Source organism: Protopterus annectens, chromosome 1.part0, assembly GCF_019279795.1.
Source record: "Protopterus annectens isolate FY-2018-M chromosome 1.part0, PAN1.0, whole genome shotgun sequence".
Lineage (NCBI taxonomy): Eukaryota > Metazoa > Chordata > Ceratodontiformes > Protopteridae > Protopterus > Protopterus annectens.
Window position 1 is genome coordinate 428,321,792 of NC_056725.1, and position 24,973 is coordinate 428,346,764.

Genomic DNA, 24,973 nt, shown 5'->3' on the forward strand with positions numbered 1-24,973 from the left:
GAAAGAGGGCAGCTATAAAACCAAGTACTTAAGTCCCTAAATTTTCATTTTTAAGAGGTGTGTTGTCTAGATGGTATGATGACACAAGAGAATGTCTACTAAAAATGATGACACTACACTTTTTTAGCATTTAGTTTGAGCCCATTTTTAGTAGTGAGTTCATTCTGGAGGGTTTTAGGCCATAAGGTGACTTGACTTAGCAACAACCCCAGGTTGCAATAATTTCAAACCATTTTAGCGAAAAAGCTTGGCTATCTGCTTGAAAATGTGAGAGGTAGATACCAAAAAGAAGTCATTGTACCTGGACCAGAAGGACACAGATGATTACTTTCTTACTTACTCAAGAGGTGACTGCAACTTGCACTGTGTGGGATCTTTCTTTAAGTCAGTTTGTTATCCATCTCATGACATCTGGTCTATTTTTAAAACAATTAACTTTTTTAAGATGCCAGCATGAGGAATGGTATCAAAGGCCTTACACAGGTCAAGCCATACCATGTTTACTGTATAACTTTCTTTTAAGAAATTTACCAAAATTACATAGACCCACCGTTAACAAAAAAAACTGTTGAGGGTCAGGTCTAACAAGATCCTTAATATCAAAGTTTATGAGTCAGTTATTCAGTTATAATACATTCAATGGCTTTGCAGATGAGGATCGTAAGACTGGTAGCTCTGTAATTATGTGGGTCAGTAGTAAGGTCACCCTTGTGGAGGGGCATCACCACTGCTGTGGACCACTCAGTAGGGTGGCTAGGATGGGGTAAGAGGGACAACTGCCTTGGGTGCAAACTGTTGGGGGTGCTTTAAGCCTATCTGTATCTCTGTTTAATGCATTAATGGCTTTTAAAAGACAGTATTTCATTTGCAGTCAAACCTGAGCACTGTAACACTCTCTCTGACATCTAAACTGTAGCAATCGTGTGATGTAGATTGGGGAACCACTAAACACTAAGGATTCATCTTTAACAGCATGCATCAGTGGGAATTCAATAAGATGCATGATGGGGGGAACACTGGGTATCAGGGGTTACACCTTCATCTTGTGCTTTGATGGCATTTATACATAAAGTGGGCTGGAGGGGGAACACTAGACACCAAGGATACCTTTAGATCATTGTGCCTTACTAGCACTTATGGCTAGGGGAACCACCAGATACCAGGGGAACTCTACATAGCATGCATTAAAGGTACTTAATAATAAATGAATTGGTGGGGAGGCAATACTATAAACAGTGTGTCAAGCTCCTAAAAGGGACTCCACCCTCCCACCAAGAATATTAGTCTTCTGGGCCATCAATAGACACCAGGGCTTTCATGGAAATAAGAACTAAGAGTTGGAACAAAATTTAGAAAGGAGGGAAACAAGTCTTTGAATCCTTCACCCTCACCTTAGGAAAGATCAATGATAGCCCACTGCATTAACTGGCAGGTTAGTACTGCATAGGATTTGTTTTACCATATAACAAAGATCTCTGGCATTATTTAATGCCTGCGCAATACTTTGTGAGTTATGAGGGAGAGGGATGGGGCACATATAAGGATACCTCTAAATCATCTAGAATAAGCCACAATTAATTGATGGACAAAGACACACATTCAAGGATGGATTTCAGTTATTCTTATAAATTTATAAAGTCACTAGAGTAACAGCTTTTGAATTAGCATGCATTTACTGAAGGATATGAAGCGTGAAACTGTAATGTCTGGCATTAATGACTGACTATCATCATCCATGATTTATGAGGACAGGAAAAAGGAGACATCAGGGATGTTCTGACAACAGAGGGACGAGTATGGTATATGTGCTGTTTGTGCTTGTGTGTGTGTGTGTGTGTGTGTGTGTGTGTGTGTGTGTGTGTGTGTGTGTGTGTGTGTGTGTGTGTGTGTGTGTGTGTGAGCTTGGGAGAGTTAATGGGGGGTGCCCGTACCAACACATCTGCAGTTGCAGAAGTTAACAGCAATTCAGAGACATACAAGTTAGCAGATAATGAACTTTTTCCTCATTACAGGTAATGTCTCTGAATCTCGGACCTCTGCATTGAATAAATAGCCTCTTTTTACCTCAACTTCTACTGCAAGCAATGGGACTATTTCTGAATCCTTGGAGAAGTCTTTAAACAGAAACAGCCTTCATTTAACTACATACATTTCTTGCTTTCCTCATAATTTTGTTTCTAGCCCCATGGCTAACAATTACAGGGATGACCTATGTATAATGGAAGTTAATGTTGCCTTAGGTGCTGTATTTCAGTTATGGAATATATAATATCCTACATATAGCTTTGATGGGGATAGAAATGAAAAAGAACAGAAGAGTAGTAGTGAATACTATGTGGTACTGTGGTGACTGCCCTTTGTTCTGTAGTCAGTTTAAAAATAAAACAAACAAGTCTGCTCTAGTCATGTTGTGATGGACAGGAATCAAAGGATTTGTGTTCTGCCCAACTTCCACCAGTTAAGTGACGCACTATTTTTTATATGGAAGTCATTAGCTATGCTCTCATGATCCAAACCACTGACCACTAAGTAAATATGTGAGGAATGTTTAGCTTTAAGGGGTTACTGGGAATACACACTACAGCCTTGGGTTATGGCCAATGCTACTCTCACTTTATCTGTACACAGAATATAGTTCTAAACATTAGCTTTACAGGATTTCAACTACCTTGCTATGAACTCACTGCCTTCTAGTGTTTTCTTTTAACAGTAACTGGGACTTGAACAATACCATTTTTCACACAACACACAAACACACACACACACACACACACACACACACACACACACACACACACACACACACACACACACACTCCCACAGATGCACACTATTTCCCAGCAGGGGCAACTGATATCTCACTAATGCCACTATCCTTTTCCTGCATTCATGGTGCAGGTACACATTGCCACCAACCACACAAAGCTGGTACCAAAACTGTAGTTACTAAACACTCAAAATGAGCCAAAGAACATATTAAGTTATAATACCTTAAAAAAAACATCCAGTAGATGCAGATGGCAATCAGTCACATTATTAAGGATTTTGTTTACTGTCTATGGAAAAATATGTTGTTACTGTAAAACTGTAAGAAAAAAAAAAGAAAAAAGAAACAGAGCTTTGCTGTCTCCATGTCTGAATAATATTCCTTATTTCCAGAGGTGTAGTCAGGGTGGGGCAAAGTGGTCACCTTTACAATTACATAGTTCAAGAATTGTGCACAACACTCTAATTACTATACATTTGCTGATATCATTTAAAGTGTCACTGATTATGGGAGACTGAAAAATTAATTTTCATTATTGAGTTGATAGAAAATGAGATGTAAAATTACACTTTATACCTTTAATAAAGATTCTATAGAAGAGCTAATGATGTAACAAGTTCCTTGAGAAAGAGATAGTGAATGAGAAAATAAAAAAACTGTTTATTTACCTGACATTTACTAATTTACATGGTCATGGAACATAATGCTACTAATCTCATAAACCGTGATATAAAAAATCTTGTTAGGTTTGACCCCCAATTGTTTGACTTTATCAAGGAAAGATCTTGCCTGTTAACTCTTGTTAACTTCTTCAAGAGGGTCACACAGACAGTTAAAGGTGACCATGCACTGTACATAGTGTATCTAGACCAAGACAAGGCATTCGACCCTGTACCCTTATGCCTGCATCATAAGAAAGCAAAATGATTAGAACAGATCCTAATGTGGTAAGATGGAGACCAACCTGGTTAAAACAACCCATATAGTATGAGACACAGACACCTCATCAGAAAGTCTGAAGGTGACCAGTGGTGTCCCTCAGGGCTCAGTGTTGGGACCCCCTCCATTTTGGCATTTCCAGGCAGGGAGTCAGGACTTCTGTCTTACTAAGTCTGCAGATGTTTACAAACTGGGATTTGTTGTTAAGTCTCGCATTAATACGCAAACCCTCCGGCAAGAATCCACCTTCCTAAACTTTTGGTAGACTGAAAATGGTCTGAAATCAAATGAATAAAAAATGTGATATCATTACATTTGGAACACTCCACACACACGCACACACGCACACACGCACACACACACACACACACACACACACACACACACACACACACACACACACACACACACACACACACACACACACACACACACACACACACACACACACACACACACGCACATGCACATGCACACACATGCACAAACACACACACACACACACACACACACACACACATACACACACACACACACACACACGCATACAGTATCGCCAATATACCACTACAGAATGAAAACACAGTAAGGGACCATGGAACTTGAGTTGATAGCTTCCTAACTTTTGATCATCATGTGACAACAGTAGTGAGGAAATCATTCTGCTTGGTGAAACGTATCACTAAGGGAATATCATCCAGATCTAAGGAAGTCATCTTTCCCTTATACTAAGGCAGAATCCAATATTGATTAGACCTGTTGTTGAGTACAATGTCCCCAGGGGATGCACTTCACCAGACATGTCAAATAACTAGGAAAGCCACAGAGGTTTCTATTCAAGAAGATCACAGGCATAAAATCCCTGAGCAAGCAGGAGAGGCTGGAAGCATGGTCTCTTTATTCAGTATCTTAAATGTGCTTGATGGGTGGCCTATGTCTAGCCTACCATGCCATTGAAGAACTGTTGTCCATGATCTCTGCTATCTCTGCAAGTGTAATTCTGCCAATAATATCAGAAACAGGGAGTTAAATCTCCACAAACAGATAAACAGAACATGGTCAAGAAATAGATTTATCACAATACACCTCTCCACATCTGAAGCATACTTCCCCACAGGTTAAGTAATGTGATTCACTAGCATCTATCAGATAGACTCTAGATGAGTGGATGGGTCCCCTCAAATTTACACAAGGATTAACTGGTCTACCCCTCCATGAGCAAGGGGGATAAAGAATGAGGGTGGGTAGTGACAAGGCATATATGGCCCTAAGACTAATTTGCCTTAAAATACCTATAAATCTATGAAAAAGGAAGGAAGAGAAGATAAAAGTGATTGTTGCGCTGCTTGGAAAGTTTACAGATAATGGAAAATATGGACAGAAAGAGGAAGAAGTAGCTGACATGTATGAGAATAGACAAGGAGGAACAGAAAACATGCTGCTGGGAACAACAACAGAATGCCTTTCTAATAATGACATCTCTAATGAAATTCAAATCACTAGGATATAATGTAGATCAAGAAGTGATAGACGAAGTGTTCAACAAGGCAAAAACAATGGAGGATAATTTAAGTAATGGGATGGAACTTCAGGCCTTGGAACCAGCAGATACGTTTGCCAAAGTAAGGAGAGTATGAACATATTATTGAAAAAAGTAAACATTGGGTAATGAATAATTGAGAAAATGAGGGACAAGAGTGAAGCTGATGAGCCACTATAGACCTTCAAAAGAAGAAGAAATGTATGAGGAATATTACAGGAAGATTTGATAAAGACAGGAAGGAGGAGGAATACATTTAGAAGAATAAATATAATAGAAGGGGATTCTTAAAAGAAAAGATGAAGAAAAAAGTAAATGATGGGAGAAAACAAGAAATAGAGTGCATGATCATGTTAGTATTAGTGTACTATGTCAGGTGACAGGAAGCAAGACTAAAAAGAGGGAAGGTTCCTGACAGTAAGGAAAAATGAATAAGTATTAATGATGGTCAAGCAAAAATTAGTAAGTAGCAGCAATGACTACAAGAAAAGCAAACACAGTTTGTAGAATTGTCTAACTGTAAGGACATATAGAAATGTATGCAGGTACAATGAATGAAATTCAAATTACAAGGAAACTTTATGGAGGAACTTCAGTGATGAGAGAATAGAATCCATATTGCTAAAAATGGAAACGTATAACAGTGATTTTTTTTATCAGGAACAAAAGTGCATGACATTAAGGACTGCCTAGGAAAACTCCATTAACTTAAGAGTCTGTGTCTGAAAACAGGTGATATGACACTATAAATTATAAAGAAATTTAACAGTGGTAAAAGGGGTGACAAAAGGTGTACACATATCATTATTAATTTACAGAGATGGTGTGGGAGTAAAAATGGAAGAAATTAACTGGCTGAAAATACAGGAAGACAAGATAAAGTTACATTATAATTTGTGTGTATTATAGAGGCCGTCATACAAATCACAAACCTGAAAGTGCAAATATTTGTGTTTATGTTACCTAGTCACAGAGAGGTTCAAAAAGGCCTTCTCAACCACCATTAATTGCTGGGGATGTCAGGATGACTCCCAGGACACAGAAAGTTTTGTGACACTAGTACAATGGCTACTGTGTGATAAGAATATGTTTAAGGACACAGCTAATAAACTAGCTGATAGACCTAATTCCAAGTCAAAGGGAGCTTCACATCCTTTCCTTTGATTTAGGATTGAGAAAAAGGTCCATATTGAAGTATTCCAAGGAAGCTAGGCAAAAGGTCTTGTTCAGGCAACCAGAGATGTGACAGCAGAAATTGAGGCCATAGAGTGTGACAAAGCTACTATGAGGTTCTTTGAAACATCCTTTTGTATTGTGTCATGGTCAAACTCATGAAATGCATGATAAAAGTAGGTGGCAAGAGATTCAGGAGATCCTACATTCCATCATCATGATCACTTTGGTCAAAGCCCTGTATCTCTGTGAGAGGAAGGCCTACTCACTGACATCCAAAGACAATATCTATGATCATGAGCAAGGGAGGTGATGCCCAATTACCCAAGTAGAAATGCAGACTTTGTTTGGGAAAGTTGTTCATATAGTGCCTTGCCTTTATATCCAATTATAGGGAAAGATTTACATTTCTTTAAGGATCTCAGGAAAGATTGTAATGGGGACAGTCACAGGGAGACTAGTATAAACAATCCTGCTGGAATACAAACAGAGACCCCCATAGGCCTGAGAGAACTTACTAGCCCCATCCTTGAAAGAGAACCTGACAGGGAGAAGACACAACTCACAGTCACAGTAAGTGGTCCTACTAAAAGTACAATATGGATAAACTTACAAAAGGGACTGAGAATTCTAACAAGAATATGCAGAGATGAAAGGCCTTTTAGAAATCTGGAATTGTAAGTAAGGTGTTAGAAGACTGAAGAAAGGACGGAGGAACACCAGACTTTGAAATGAGGTAAATTAAGGAAAGTTAGGCAAGAAGAGATTTCCTCTAAGCTTGATGTAGCTATCCCTGGAGAAAAGAACAAGAGCAGGTTAGGGGGTCATTATAGTAAGTACGGGGAGGAGTGGGATATGCCTGCCTTAGTGAGAGGAGGGTGAGACATCTACCTCCAGGAGGAATGGCTCAATCTGTTTCAGTGTCAGGCTAGTCAGATAGAGTTTAAACATTTTCATTGGGAAGATGAGACCCTGAAATGACCCAGAGAAAAGATCTATACAGTAGCAGGAGAAGACTTCACAGAAGGTTCTCTTCAGCCTATCAGTATTTTGAAATACAGAATGATTTACTCTACTGAGTAGCAAAATACAGAGAGGAGATAATATGTTGATTGCTGGTAATAAGATCCTTTAAGGCAACAGGAATGAAGTTGGCCTATGGCCACATCTTATAGGCATGGGCAAAACCAAAGACAAATATTAACTTGACTATCTTGTCCTGGGGTGATGAAAGAAGTAGAAAATGTTTGTGCCAGTTGTGTGGAATGTCATAAGACAGCAACACATCAATGCTTTAGATGTTCCTTAATATGAATGCCAATAATATAATATAGGACTCTCTCTAGAGAATAACCATAGACATTGTAGAACCCCTCATAAACTCAATTAATGGATGCCCATGTAGCAAGGACATAGTAAATTATGCCACTAGATTTAGAGAAGACATTCCCCCTTTGGAAAGTGAATTCCAAGGCCATAGCCAAAGTGTTGGTTCTGTTGTTTTCGAAAGTAGGAATACCCCAAAAAATCTTGGCTGACTGTGTTACCTCATTTATATCTAGAATAACGAAACATGTTTGTCCAACCATTCAGGTAAACCAACTTAGGACTTGTACCATTCACAAACTGATGGGCTAAAGGAAAGGTTCAACAGACCCATAAACTCTGTCTTGAAGAAAGCAAGAGTCTGATGGTAAAAACTGAGACCAGCTACTATTCTTATTAATGCTTTCTATGTTGGATGCCCCTCAAGCTTCCACTGGCTTTAGTCCTTTGAGCTACTTTATGGGCAAAGCCAAAGGGGCTGCTAGACATAGTCAAAAAAACAACATGGGAGGAGGAAGAAACCCATTTGAAACAGTGTAGGGATAGCATGATAGTTTATAGGAAAGGAAAGGAAAAATTCTGAACATTGTTAAGGAGCATTTGAAAAGATTCACCAAGGTGTATATAATCAAAACATCCACCTTATAGAATTTCAAGTGAGGAACCAAGTTCTGGCCCTAGTACCTGCTAATACATTCTTGGCCAAGTGGCAAGGTCCATATGAAATCCTTGAAAAACTAAGTGAGGTAAATTATAGAGTTACGCGGGGAGGGAAAAGGTGCTCTGAACAAATCTACCACATATGTGCTAACATCCTAGAGACAGCTGCAAGTTAATTTTGTTGAAGCAGGATAAGAAATTAAGTTATGTTAACTCCTCTTATTTGCCTATATAGTTTGATGAGAGAGTTTTTATCTTTATGAAAATTACCCTTCCTGATTTTTTCCATATTTTTTTTCCTTTTGTTTTATATCCAGTTTAATTTTGGATGCCACTGGGGTGGTTTGTTTCTAAGGCTAGTCCTGGACTTACTTCTGGTATACACAGCAGCCTCTATGCAGCCACTGAGATTGTTGTACAGAGTTTCTGAGAGCAATTCAGCATTGGTTACTGTGTTCTTGAGGTTTGGAAGTCACTGAATTTTGACAAACCATCACCTAATAACAGGTAATTTGGCCTGGAATAGTTCCTAACTATTAATGGCTTTAAATGGGATTACAGACCTGAAACTGATTTCAAAGGAGATAGCTTTATGGTTGGTCCTTACCAGGGAGGATGAGACATTGGAAAGCATGGGTGTAGCTTTCTCACATATGTGTGAGGACGAACTCCAGCATGTTGGAACCTATAGTGAGTGTATTCACTGTTTGGTTAAGGGAGTTTGCATTCAGGATGTCCAGGAATCTCTGTGCCTATAGATATGAGATGATGTAGGATTACCAGTATATAGAGGGTTAGTTAAAGTCTCCTATGAGTAGGGTGTTAGGTTGGATGGTAAGTGTCTCCGGTAGGTCCATGTATACATTGTGAACTTATTGGGATATGGAGGAGGACCTATAGCTGACTAGGATATGTTATGAGTTTTTTCTATGGTGATCTGCACATGGAGGAAATCCAGCATGTTGTCCTGTTTGACCACTCTGGAGGTATGCTTGTTACTAATGTATATTGAGATACCTCCACCTTTATCCCTCATCTATGCAGTACTGGTCTAAAAGTGGGTAAGGTACTGAAACCTTGCACTGCCATATAGAGGGCTTGATTGAAGTTTGACATTAGTCTGTTTTTCAGTGTTCTTGAAACCTCTGTCATTAATTAGGGTAAAACTGGGAAAAGAAGTAGAAAGTTATTTATTTTTATTATGCTACTGTATGAGACTTGAAAGAGAGAGAGGAGAGAGACAACTATTACCTGTTGATGTTCCTTACTAGTGCAAGGCCCTTGAAAGAGTGAACTTTTACATGTTGCATTCTTTCACCAATATAAAACAAACAAGAAAGAAAAGTGTTATCTGCTTTCTGTTGTCACTTTTATTTGACTCTGAGACTTAGGATCTGTAACATCTTTGTCTTAAACATTAGCAGCTTACGAAGATGAGAACTCTTGTGATCACAGGAATGGTCACCCTTGAAAAACTGCAAAAAGTTCTGTTTATTTTCATGTGCTGCTACCTTTATCAATGCAGCAAAATTTTCCAATTGAGTTTTGTTATAATAAATATAATTTTATAGACATTGGTAAGCTTTGGCTGCATGTATTTGTTTAAAAAAAGGGTTACTAGTCTTAAAAAATGCATGTGGAAAAAGTCTCCTAAAACTATACCATTTCTTAAACAGTTCTTTGCACAATTTGTCATATTTCTTAAACCATTTTATATATCAGCAATATATGCTTCTTTCCTTCCTATTGTGCTATTTTTTAATTTGTCCAGAATGAAGCTAGCATTTTTCATGATTTTGGTCACAAAAGAAAAAAAGAAAGTTCATATACTATAAAAGTTTTTTAAAGATGTTTAAATCTGATTTCTTGGTACAAACATATTTGGATTTATGCAAAATTATTCTAGGAGAAATGACTGAGTTAACTGATCTCGAGGCCCATTCTAATGTGATAATAGGTTTTATTCTATTAAGTTTTTTCAATGTTGCTTAACTATGAGGAAATGCAATATTCAGTGTTTTAATGGTTACACAGAAGTTTATGAATGTGTTTGTCTGCAAATATATTTAAGAAACATTTCAGTAATTGGAAAGATACTTGGTTGAATAATTTTTCAATATTTTTGCACAAGTATGTTACATTCTTGACACTTTTTATTGGTTGTATTATGTATATACTCTCCTATGTATTAGTAAATAGGATAAATTACTGGTAAGAATGCGTTTTTATTATTGTTTCTTAAATAAAAAAGATTAATAAAATAAATTAAATACTGGAGACGCAGCTGTTCAGGACAGATTGTGTATCTTTTTAGGGAATGACTTGAAATTAATGAAATGATCTAAGGAAACAAAATAAATACTTTACCTTCACTGTTAAAATTTTTTCACTGCTTTACCAATATCATGAAATATTTACTACCACGCAGCCTGTTTGATCAAAACCCAGTCCTTACTGTTTCTTATTATTTAATATGGTAAATTTACAAGAGTTATTTATTTGTTTATTTATCTTGAATTCATTAACTGAGGTAAAGTATTGATCCAATTGGCTGATTTCAGTCTCAGCCTGGGGAAACACAATAGTTTCACAATAATTAAAAGACATTATATACAGAAATAATGAATGACAAATTGCAGTATATGCATGTATTATATACAAAAAGAATATCATAGTTGGCTTGAAGGAATAAAGGCAGTGGATAAATGAGATTGCATACAAGTGAGTAAAAAATATATATACATGCATTACATATAGAATATAAATCAGAGCTGTCATGCTGAAAGAATCACAATCAAAAACTGAGTCAGACCAAGGTATACAGATGGAAGAAGGTCAATAGGTTCATGGGTGGTGTTACGTTCCCTACTCAGGGCCAGCAACCGAGGTGACCCAATCCTCACCACTAACACCAGTGAGGGACAGCCACTAGGAGCAAAGATGGATACACACAGTATTTTCAGATGCAGCTCTGTGCACCAAGCACAATTTCCCTTAAGAGCACACAGGGAACACACTCCCAACCTGGGGCTGGACTCTCCTTCTCTTTCCAGGCCCCAAACAAGTTTCCACACTCCACACTGACCACTTTGGACATCTGTGTCCCTGTTTCTAGTAGCCGACACACACACTTGGATATTTGATTTTCACACACACACACACACACACACACACACACACACACACACACACACACACACACACACACACAACTGGGAATGGCAGAGATTCTGTGCTCCCTCTGCCCAGACTATGAGGTAATTACACTGCCACCAGTCAGCTACTCTAGGGCGGTTATAAGGGTACCCAATTATACTGAGTAAAATTAATACTAATACAAATGGTAGAGTTAGATAAATGCAGCAAGGCTTTTAGGAGGGGCCACAGTGTCACTAAAATAAGCATAAGTACTCTCAAGATGTTAAAAGTATTTTCTAAAAGACCAGCCACAATGAAAGGTATAGAAATATTTAATAATAAATAATAAAATAGAAAATATGAGAATGCTGAATATCTAGCACCGGAATTTAAGTCAATAGGTGATATAAAAATAACACAGTTAGATAAATTCACACAGATGAAGAAAAACAATTCTTAACCAATCTCGCTATATTTTCCTGACTGATTAAAGAATTACTGTTCCCTGGTTACTTACTAAAGCAAGGCAATATGATGAGTGCTGAGTTGCTTACTAAAGCAAGGCAAGGTGAGATGTGAGGTTATGTGAGATATCTGTGAGAGATCTTTCCTGTCAGGTTCCAAAGACAAAGTGCTGCTGCAAGAGATCCTTCATATTTCTCACTAATATCTAAAGCATCATTTCAGTGCTGGTTATAGAATGACATCACATCTGGTCACCTGACTCTGGTACAATACACACCCAGAGCTTTGCTAAGACCTGTTGCAGCATCTGAAAGCTATAAAATGATTTCAAAAACTTCCACCCTTCCAGGGTAGCAATTAGTTCACCCCTAAAGACAATACAGTAAGATTCCCAGTCCTGGTCTTCCCAGACATTTTTATCTCTGGCTGCAATCAAACCTGAAAAATAAAACTCTTTATGGCCTAAACTAACCCATTTAGTTTTCAACCTATTTTTACATATGAGTTTTATACAGGTACACATTGTGTGGAAATAATATTAAAGATTAATATATTTACTTACTTACATCCAAGGCAAGGAATCAGATGTACATCACACCACATTGCATAACCTCTCAAGGCTGTGCTTTCTGAATGTTGCTCTCCTCTGCTGCTGCTTCTTTATTTTGTGAATCTTTTGGTATTTAAAATGACAGACAATCCACTTAATCTGCAAGTAACAGCAGTTTGTGTGGAAAGTATCTATTTGTCTTGGCACTGTTGAATTTTGTGGGATACTGCATAGTTATTTAGTTTTTGATGCCATGGGCATCATGTGGGACTTCTGCTATCTTGCACACACATGTGGAGGCTGTAGCTAAGTTGTATAACTGGCAGCATATTGTCTTGCATCTGTTATGCACGTACAAGATAGGTTTGGCTTAGCTGTGCAGATGCAGGTGTGGTTCCAGGCCTCTGCTATTATGCAAGTCCTTGTGGTAGTGTAGCTTTACAATAAAGTTTGTATCTCGTCTACAACTAAATTCATCATGATGGCTGCCACAGTAGACAACAGAGACTCATGTCACAATGTGGCTTGTGTGCCACTTCCAGCTCTATTACACAATATTCTTCATGCTCTTTGTAGGACATTGCCAGTAACATTATATTTCTCATTGTGTCTCCCTTCTATACATCATGAGGTGAAGGAGCCACAAGCATGTCAGCTGCAGCTGGCCCCTAACCCTGTGGCAACAACTGTGGCACATTAGAGGGTTGGGAGAGTCTCACCCAGGAAAGGATTCCACCCTCTCCTAAGCAAGTAGACCTGTTTGAAGAGCAGGGTGTGAGACTTGTGAAATCTCTTCTAGGTTAAATTGATATTGTATTGGACAAGTGAGCAGCCAGCATGCTGCCTGTACCCACCCTATCCCTATGTAAGAGTACCACCATCCTCTTTTGCCACAATCCAGTTCTTACATGCTGTCTAGTCCTCCCCATCACTTTTTGTCCACCTTCTCTCTTTCTGTCTGCCCATCCCATGTATCTGACTCTATGTGTGTGTGTACAGTCACTCCTGGTGTCTGTACTGTTTTGTATATGCTTGTGTCTTCCTGCAGACTAGCCCTCTACACTTTATATATATATATATATATATATATATATATGGGTCTACTTCTGTTTATCGAAAAATCACTTTTTCGAAAAACAGAAAGCCGAACCTACTTTAGAAAAAGTGCACTTAAACGGAAGTGCACTTTCACAAACACCAATTCACTAAAGCACAGTACAGTGGGCATAAGGAAATATATCCTTTTCCCCACTGTAGTGCAATCTCAGAGTTACTATATAGTATATAAGTAGCAGGAGTGTGGGGGGTGCAGGGGGGATTGCTCCCCTGCAACAATGGGTTTTTAGTGTGTTTATTTTTTCCAATTTGGTGAATTGGTGTTCGCGAAAGTGCAATTTCGTTTAAGTGCACTTTTGATAAAGTGGGTTCGGTTTTCTGTTTTTCAAAAAAAGCATCCAAGTAGAGTTTGTGTTTTTTTTTTACATACTTTAACAAAAGCGTTTTTTCGATGAAAGCACTTTCGTTAAAGTGTGTTTGGTGGTAATGGATTCGGGCTTTTGATCTTTCTATCAAAAGTCCTAGATCCATATATACATATACATACATATAAAGTTATATTACCTTTAGTCAAAGAGTCAAAGACTGCAGTCATTGGCACACATTTCATTAAAAAGCTCACTGATACACACACACACACACACACACACACACACACACACACACACACACACACACACACACACACACACACACACACACACACACACACACACACACATACATCTTGCACACATGCACACACAGACACATTCAACATAAGGAGGATGGCTATCAAAAAGGATTTGACAACAAATACCAGTCAATTCTCTAGTCAATGAGCAGATACTACAACACATTATCTTGTAATTATATCTATCTGTCATTGCATAGATCTAAGTATATGAGCATTTCCAAACTTGCACAATGCCCCACTTGCACAGTCAAACAAATCTTGATAACTTCATTGTCCATTGAACATGTTAAGCCATCATAACACTACAGACAACAATAGCAAGCTTAATGGGCCTCCATTTGTGACAGCTAACCTACAATCAACAGTATATAATGTACATATACAGTAACTACATAACTATGCCTATTCCATATGCAGTACTAAGTCTGCCCCAGCATGCACTAATCTACTTTATGTAAATCATGGTGGATGGAAGAAATAGCAACAATGCAAACAATCAGTACATCTCCTATTGTTTTACTGTCATCAGCTTTTCACAATTAATTTAAACTTTGGATTTATGCACTGCTTGTACTTACATGGAAGGTGGGAGGGTTCCATCCACCCACGCCCCTTGACATGGTGGTACTGCCCTCAAAGCCACATAATCATATAAATTAACTCCATGGTCACACAAACACAACCAAAGAGAAATACCAAGAACTGTGCTATAGTCACATTATGTGAGTCAGCTATAGTGCTGTATGAGTAACTGTGCTGTCAACAAGCAGTGAAACCTCACCTACCAAATAACATTTGACCAAATATATTATAGGTATATATCTACATCTCTACCCACACACACACACACACACACACACACACACACACACACACACACACACACACACACATATATATCTGATTACCTGAGCTTTGCTCCAGCTAAGATCTACCTGAAATCAACTGGACATATAAGTGAATGTAAGTACACTTTTATCTGTACTTTTTCATATAGTTCTGCATTTAATTTATTTATTTGTGTTTCTCCCTGAATTCTAACTCACCTAAAAGTTGTGGCTGTGTCTCTACAGAGTACTTGTTAGAATTTCTGTGTCGCCATTGATAGCAGTGGGAGGTAGTTTCACCTCATCACTGATATCCTGTCCTGCCTTATATAAGTGGTACTTTTTGGTTATTTCTGCTTATTATCTGAGCTTTGCTCCGGCTAAGATCTACCTGAAATGAAATCTACGTATAAGTGAATTTAAGTACACTTTTATCTGTTCTTTTTCATATAGTTCTGCATTTAATTTATGTATTTGTGTTTCTCATTGAATATAAACTCAACTGAAAGTTGTGACTGTGTCTCTACATTTAATGGTGGTGGCTTTGAAATTGCCCAGTCCTCTTGTAAATTTCTATTTGGATACTCCTTTTGGGCCCAACTCATTTGCTCACTCAACTGAGTGCAGTGAGATCATATTCTGATTTTCAGGCACTCCTACTGTGTAGAAAGAGAGCATTTGGGAAGGACAACCCCTGTAGCCTCTTAATCCTGCTCTGTTCCCTCCCTCAAAATAAATAAATAAATAAATAAATAAATAAATAAACAAATAAATAATATATATATATACATATTTTATTCAGCTGCTCTTACTGTAACTGTCTTAGTTGCTGTTCTGCGTGCTATCTGTTCAGTCGCTCTTACTCTGCACTTATTACTGCTTGTTAGTAACCTTCTAATTTACTGCCTTCTGCACTTGTTTTTGTAGTCATTTGTTAATTTAATTGCATTTATTTAAACTGTATTTGCCATAATATTTCTACACACTCAAGTGTGCTAGCCTGCACTGCAATTTGAATTATATTTACTGCTGTTTTAGCTGCTTTTCTGTAAAAAAAAGAATTCTAAGCTAGTTTCTTGCCTTTCCTGTAACTACTCTAGTCCAGATACAGAGTTGCTGTATCCAGGACTGTTGGTAAACTTCTGAGCCCCCCCCAAGCTCTTCTCTGTTGGAGAGAAGCCTTCTAGCTTATCAGTGGGAGTGGTAAGCACTTGGTAGCCTATCTACCATGGGAAGAGTGGGTTTTGGCCCAGAAATTGTAGTTCATTGGCTGTTTAGGCAGTTTTTCCATCTCTTTCTACTTTCTGGTTTAAAAGCCCGTGTTTGTGTTTGGTCCCCGTATTTCCTGTAACTAGTGTAGTCCAGATACAGATTTGCTGTATCCAGGACTGTTGGTAGCTTCTGAGTCCCCCAAGCCCTTCTGTGTTGGAGAGAAGTCTTCTAGCTTATCAGTGGGAGTTGTAAGCACTAGGTAACCTATCTACCACAGGAGGAGTGGTTTTTGGCCCAGAAATTATAGTTTATTGGCCATTTGGGAAGCTTTTCCATCTCTTTCAGCCTTCTGATTTATAAGACTGTGTTTGCACTTGTTTCCTGCCTTTCTTGTTACTAGTCTAGTCCAGCTACAGATTTGCTGTATCCAGGACTCTTTGTAAGCTTCTGAGCCCCCAAGCCTTTCCGTGTTGGAGGGAAGCCTTCTAGCTTATCAGTGGGAGTGGTAAGCATTACATAGCCTATCTATCACAAGAGGAGTGGTTTTTGGCCCAGAAATTGTAGTTTGTTGACCATTTGGACAGTTTGTCCATCTCTTTCAACTTTCTGGTTTAAAAGACCACATACGCGCTTGTTTCCCATCTTTCCTGTAACTAACCCACTGGGAAGCACTAGAAAGCCTTAAACTGATACAAGCCTTCTAGCTTAGAAGAGAGACTTTGGAGTGATTATCAGTTTTCTGTACTTTCTTGCTGTACTTAACTGTTTTCCACCTAAACACTGATTTTCCAGCGTTTATTGTGATTCAAAAGCTTTTTTTTCACATTTTGTACTTTTTTGACTGCCTGCACTTTAAAAGTCATTTTTTGTTTAAAGTGCAATAGCCTTTTCTGATCATTTGTAGTCTTTTAAAGCTATTTTAAGTGTATTTTTTACTGTTTTTGCCTTATCTTTTTAAAAAAACAAAACAAAAAAAAAATTCCTTGTTTCCCGTCTTTCTAAGCTAGTATAGTCCAGTTTTCAGGCTAGTGCTGAATTCAGGGCTGTGTTACAAGTTTCTGAGTTGCCCATACCTTACTTGGATAGAAGGACATTTCTCTGTTCAGCTGTGAGAGAGGGGAGCTTTGAGTAGCCTATCTGTCCCTGGAGGAGTGGTTTCAGCCCAGAAGTTAGCAGTTTATTGGCCATTTTGGGCTAATTTCTATCTCTTTCATTTCCCTGATATAAAAACCATGTTTGCATGTTTTTTTGCGCCTTGCAGTGCCAGTTAGCTAGGGTTAAATTATTCCAGGCTCCACTAAGTCTCCTCTTCAGTTTTTCCCTAGAAACTAGTCTAACTCTCAACCTAAGCACTCAAAAAGCATCGTACAGCCCAGCACTTGCTCAGACCTAATAGCAAGCACTAATATACCCTGACACTTGATTGCCCAGCAGGGCAAGGCTCTTTATTCACCCCTCACCAACCAAGTGTCTAAGCAGCTCACCCTACTATTCAGGCATGACCAAAGGGCAATTTCAGGTGTACTCTTCAGTCCAGGTGGTGAATCTGGGTATCCTGAGGCAATGTTACAACTGCCTCATGTACACAGACAACCCGCTCCTCCTACCACAAAACACTAGCATATGCGAGAGATGCAATTATACAGCCAAACTGTAGGCTAAGCTGTCTCCACCCAAGACTGGAACAGACAGTCAAAAGGAGAAGGTTAACACTTGCACCACACCTCCAGCCACACATAGACCTACTAAACCAGCACTGGCAAAAAATACACATAAATACACAAAATCATACTCAGAGGCTCTAAATAAAAACCTGCAAAAGCATCAGAGACCTCCAAAGCAGACACCCAAACAACCTGCACCTCCCATCACAAACCAGACAACAAATACAACACAAAATCAGTGTGCTGCACAATCACAGCCCTTAAGGCTAAATAACATACGTAACACACTAGTAATAGGTGACTCTATAGTCAGGCACACTGACGTCCCACTCACTAGGCTGGACAAGCAGAAGGTTACTGTTAGCTGCCTGTCAGGAGCCAGAATCCGCCACATAACACAAGTACCTAGGTCACTCCAGAAAAAGTACAAATATGACTCTGTCATTGTTCATGTTGGTGTAAATGACCTGAGATATACCTCCCTGGACTACATGAAAAGAGACATGGAAGAGCTCTCTGATCATGTAGCCCAGGCTGGTATGACCCTGACGCTAAGTAGCATCCTGCCTCACCAAGAATGATACCTCAGTATAAAGAAAAAATGATCAATTTCAACAATTGGCTAAACTTCTGGTGTCATTCAAAGGGGATCCAGTGTCTGTCAGCCTGGGACGACATGCTCGACAAGCCATGTTGTTTCGCAAGAGATGGCTTGCACCTGTCACCCCTAGGCTTTCAAATACTGGCCAAGGCTCTTGCTGCCCCCATAGTGCCTTTTTAGGCAAGGCTCAAAAGTCAAACCCACCTCGGTAAACAGTACAATTAACAAAAAACTGAGGGTTATGCTACTCAATGCCAGGAGTTTAAATCTCAAAATGCACACGCTCGAAGCACTCTTACGTATGGAGAACGTCGACATCTGTGCAACAACTGAAACCTGGTTCAAGTCTCCAGAGATCACCCCAGCACTACCAGGCAACAACTTGTACCACACGTTTCGGCCACAGAACACGGACCGAAACACAAAAGGAGGGGGTGTATCCATATTCATCAAGGATACCTACACCTCCAGGTTAGTGGCGCAGCATGATACCTCTGAGATTATCCATATGCAACTAACATAGGGCAAATCTGCAATGCAAATTGTGGCCTGCTACAGATCACCCTCCATGACCCAGGACCACCACTCCACCTTTCTAGAGACACTGGAAACATGAAGGTCCTACCAAACACCCTGATCATGGATGATTTCAATTACCCTACCATTAACTGGGAAAACTACTTGAGTACAAACTCCCAGGCCCATCGCTTTCTGGAATTCATCAACTCAAATGCCCTGGATCAGCTGGTAAACTCCCCTACCAGAGGTGAAAACATATTGGAACTGGACATCACAAACATGGGCAACAGGTGTTCACTGGTTAGATCGGACCATAAACTAATCACTCTGGATGTCCACACCCCACCACCACCCCCAACTAAGGAAACATCAGTAAAAAACTTTTCTAAAGCAAACTTCACCTTACTTAAGACAGAGGCTGTAAGTTTCACAGCCCCCACGCTAAAGGATAACTCTGCCCAAGATGCAGAAACCTTTACAAATGCACTCTATGAGCACCTATAATGATGCATGGATCATGCTATCACTAGCAAAACCAAGACTCACTCCTCTAAGAGAAGGAAACCAGTCTGGTGGACCCCTGCCATAAACAGGCTATACAATAAAAGGAGGAAACTAGTACAGAAAAAAAGTAAATCCCAAGAAGGAAAGACATCCCTGATCAGTATCAGTAAGAAACTAAGGTCCTTCATAAAATCATCCAAGGCTAACTTCGAAAGAAAAATAGCCAAGAATTCAAAAGATAACCACAAAGCCTTCTTTAGCTATGTTAAGAATCTAAGTGGCAACTCACAGATATGCACTGAACTAGTGCAAAATAGCACAAAATATACTGAACCTACTGATATTGTCAGCATCCTGGCAGATAGATTCAGTACAAATGTCACCCCCCTCTCACCCAAAAAAGGACACACAACAATACCGGAAAAGTGTAGTGTCCCAGAAATCACAGACGCACAGGTGAAAATAGCCCTTTCAAAAGCCAAACACAGCATCAATGGGGCCAGACGGCGTCCCAGGCTGCGTCTTGCACGAACTACAGAACGAACTAACCTCCCACCTAAACACGCTGTTCACCCTCAGCCTCTCCACAGGCTACATGCCCATAGAATGGCGCACAGCAACAGTTATTCCACTGCACAAAGGAGGGGCCACAACTGACCCTGGTAACTATCGCCCCATAAGCCTGACTAGCCTGGTCTGCAAGGCTATGCAGCACATCATCATGGAACTCATTAACAAAGACATTGGAAACCTCCAAATACTTGACCCGACCCAGTTCGGCTTTGTTAAAGGCAGATCATGCCTACTAAACCTGGTTGACTTCTTTGAGAGAGTCACCAAGGCCATAGACGAGGGAAAGGTTGTTCCCACAGCCTACCTTGACCTTGCCAAGGCTTTCAACACCATTCCCCACTCGGGTATTACAGAAAAACTCACCAGCCTTAACATAAACCCCTATGTCACTAGATGGGTTGCCAGCTGGCTTACAGACAGAACTCACACAGTAAGAATAGCGGGCTCCAGGTCCGACTCTAAACCAGTCACAAGTGCTGTCCCACAAGGCTCGGTGCTGGGACCCCTACTGTTCGGCATATACTTCTCAGAAGTACAGGCAAACACAGGAGGACTATGGCTAATGAAGTACGCCGATGACTGCAAACTGGGAGCCATAAGTGACTCTCCAGCTGACATGGACATCATCCAAAAGGGTCTTACTGAGACGGACACCTGGTGTCAAAGTCATGGCCTCAAGCTAAATACCAAAAAATGCATAGTCATCCCATTTGGGAAAAACAAAACACCCACGAATTACCACATAGGTGGCAGCCCCCTTAATACAAAAGAGGTAATAAGAGATCTGGGGATCCAGGCACATAGTAATCTCTCTTTTGACAATCATATTGCCAAAGTAGTTAGGAAATCCTTCTATGTGGCCCATCTAATTACTAAAGGGTTTGCATCTAGAAATAAAGAGGTTATAGTGCCCCTCTACTCATCACTCATCAGACCCATCATAGAGTACAATGCCCTATTTGGGATGTACCTCACAAGACACTTCCAACAGCTGGAGAGATCACAAAAGTACCTCACCAAGAGGATTACTGGCCTCAAACATATGTCCTATGCAGCCCGACTGAAAAAACTCCGGCTGTACTCAGTGGCATATCGCTTACTCACAGGTGATCTCTGCCTGACTTACAAAGCCATGTCCAACTCAGAATTGATGGACATGCTCCACCTAAAGAAATCCAAGTCACTGCGAGCCACGCGCTCTAGTGAGCTAAACCTCACCACAACAATAAATAGAACATGCTGGAGGGATAGATTCCTGTCACAGAGACTCCCCATGATTTGGAACAAAATTCCAAACTAGATTAGGCAGAGCCCGTGACTAACACTCTTCAAGAGAAACCTTCATGAGTGGATGGGTAACAGAAAATGCACTCCTGGGATCACTTCACTGGCTCTGCTTGACAGGGGATCAGTTAATTAATCAATGGGGTGGCGAAAGCCGACGCACTCTGGCTAGGTTTATAAATGCCCTCGGGCAGATAGCCTAGTACCTACCTATGAACCTAATATATATATATATATATATATATATATATATATATATATATATATGTAGATATATATACATATGTGTGTGTGTGTATGTGTGTTTAGACAGCTAAATTCAGATATTTTTTTTACTTCTACTAGGTTTCTCCTAGATAGGTAAAACATATTCTTTGCCTGAAAATTGCACAGAAATAATAACATGGCACTGACTTTAATAAATTTCAGTCCCACTTTAATTGACTGAATTTGGCTCTCTAAGGAAGGTAGGATTTAGAGTTCTAGCAGCTTGTCTGGCGATTTGTGACAATGTGCTGCCTGGTCCGCTGCCTTTAACATAATGATATGTGAATTTTAGTACCTCTGAGACTAATTAACTTCCCTAGTTGTTCTAAATGTAATGCTGAATCATATGAATAAGATATTGCTCATACCAACTGAATTTTTACCCGCACCAACTGAGGGAAGCTTCTAGGTTTAACAATTTGTCCACTTAAGATGCAAATCTAGTAAAGAGTACATACAGTGTTTTAAGATAGTTTAAGATGAGACAGAGAAAGAGACAGCAGAAAGAAAGAAATAAAAGGCAGCCAATAACTTGTCGGTTCTCCAGGGGATAGCTATCAGTTTGGTGAAATAAAGCATCAACTTGATTTTATCAAACGGTAACTATGAAGTATACTGTTGGCAAGCAACGAGTGCAAACCATAATTAAGAAACAAAAAGTACATACATAGTCAAATAGATACACCTGACAATATTTTTGTTTTTGTTTATTTATTTATTTAGCAATCATCTGACAAGATTTCTATCTCTTATTACTGGATACCTTCTTTTTTCCTTATTAAGTCACAGTACATCATGCTGAAAGGGCATATATGTTTCCTGTGCCTTGTGTCAGCAACTCAGCATTTAGTTTCAGTAATGTTATGCTCCATAACAGGAATTTCTGCAATTTATAATACGTGACTAGAAATGCACTGAAAAGGTAGGCCCATCAAATGCTATTAATGTATAATAAAATACATTTCAAACACAGATGAAGTAATTAAGAATATTAGTGTCACATGAGCTTTAGCTAGATTTATTGCACCAATTAAGTGTCCATTTCTCGTCTGACAGTGAGCATGCTGCAGTGGTAAGAATCATGTTTTTAAGTATTATTAAGCACTGACTTGGGATTAACTTTAGTGAAGTAGAATGCATACAATTCAGAAGGTAACACCCACTACATTCCTCCAATAGATTTTATAGTCACAGATCAATGTATATACTGAAAGTGTGAATTAATGGCCCTCAAACCTATCACAACAATTTATTGCATATTAAACATGCACTCTTTTAAAAAATCCTTCACTTTTAAATATTAAAATGAAATGATACTGCATGCTAAAAATATATATTTCTTTTAACTACTGCTGACACTTTTCAGCAGTATTAGCAACTACAGTTAGTCTGTGTTCTATGTGTTTGTCACTATATACATGGACATGTGTAAGAGCTGTACACCTTACAGTGACCTCCACTGTCTTGTATCATCATGGAGAGATGGACAATGCTGACATTCACATTAAACAGTGGTGTGATTTTTTTTTTTAAACATAAGATGTTTCTTTATAAAACAATATGATTATGACATAACAGTGCACCCTGCCAGGGTCAGGAATAATTTTAACAAGGGTGATAATCCCAAATTTAATCACTTAAACTTCAACTTTGTGTCCAAACAGAACTTCTCCTGTGTGTAGAATAGGAATTTTCTACTTTCAGCCATTTGCATTTTCATCATACAGGTTGATAGGCAACAATGCCCCTATTCTTGAATGATTAAGGCTAGTCATATGTCAGTTTAGTTACAGAGATGTTGACTCAGATGACCACAATACCTAATTGTTCAAAAAGCAATCAGAGCATGACAGAGAAATAAGTTATTTTTCTCCTAGCACATCAACCTCAGACATAATTGAATACAATAATGTGGCTGCTGGGGAAGGCAAACTAGCCTAGAGATTCATTAACTGACATTTGAGTGATTCTGTTCTGTTAAGCATATAAACCTTTAATGATGTGCTTACGTTAATGTCTACCATTGTACCCTGTTAGACTGGGTGAGAAATCAACATTAGGAAAACACTTCCAAGTCAGAAAATGAAAACACTAGATCATGAGAAAAAAATAAGTAGGTAATTCAATTTACTAAAGGAAATCAGTGGCAAAACATTCACATACTTGGTCCTTATGGCTATTCTTTATAACTATTATATAATAAATACTCAAAATGGCTATTTTCACTTTCAGTTTATTCTTTTTCCTCAACAGACTGCCCTGTCACATGCTTAGCAAAAATGTCAGTGAGTTAGGAAATTTACATTTTATACCAGCTTTAATTGACCCTACTGAGAATAACTAAGTATTCGTAGTAGACTCCAATGTCTTACACATTTAGGCAGTGTCTTTGAGGCCTGCATTAGTTTTCTATTGTTGTTCTGACAGGCCAGCCTTTTAGTAAAAGCAGTTTATTAGGCACATCATTGTGGATCACTTGGTGCAACACTTTTATTATAATTTCCCTTTATGGAAGGATCTTGTTTCTTAGGGGGCTTTATGTAGAAATTATAGCTCTGCTGTTGCTTTGTATAACCAGATTTCCAGTTCTAATCTGTCCATTTTCTAATTAGGTATAACATAGTTTTAGCATTTCAACTACTTTGCTTGCCTTATTCATTATGAATGTTTATTTTTCATTTATTTGCTTAAAGATTATACCATTTCTCTAGATGTCTAAATATGTCTAATATGCATAGCAGTTGACATTAAAACAACAACTGGTTATACTTTTATCTTAGCTACCTACTTTTGTTGGTGTGAGGTTGTTCTGATATTTAACGTCTTCCCTAGAAGAGGGATTTACTTGATAAAACAGTAGGTATTTTGGGAGGTGGGGCACTGATAATACTCCCCACTCTCTGCTCCTTGGCTTTCCTTACATTGTTTATCTTTTATACCAATGCACCAGTCTTTTAGTTCCATAATTTGGAACTTCATCAGTGTCCATTTTCAATTTGTAAATAGATTGGGGTATGGTTATTTCATTTGCTGTTACTCCTGGGTATTGTCGGCAATACAAAAGTTCTAAAAGATGGCTCTGCTAATGCTAATAGCTAAATAATAAAAGTAGACACTGAAGTTCAGACATTTGGTTAGAGGCTTGCTGTTTACTCTATGTTTTGCTCAGGAAACATATCACAGCAGATAAAATACTGTTTAAGTGGAGAAATGCTCTTTTCACTACTTTGC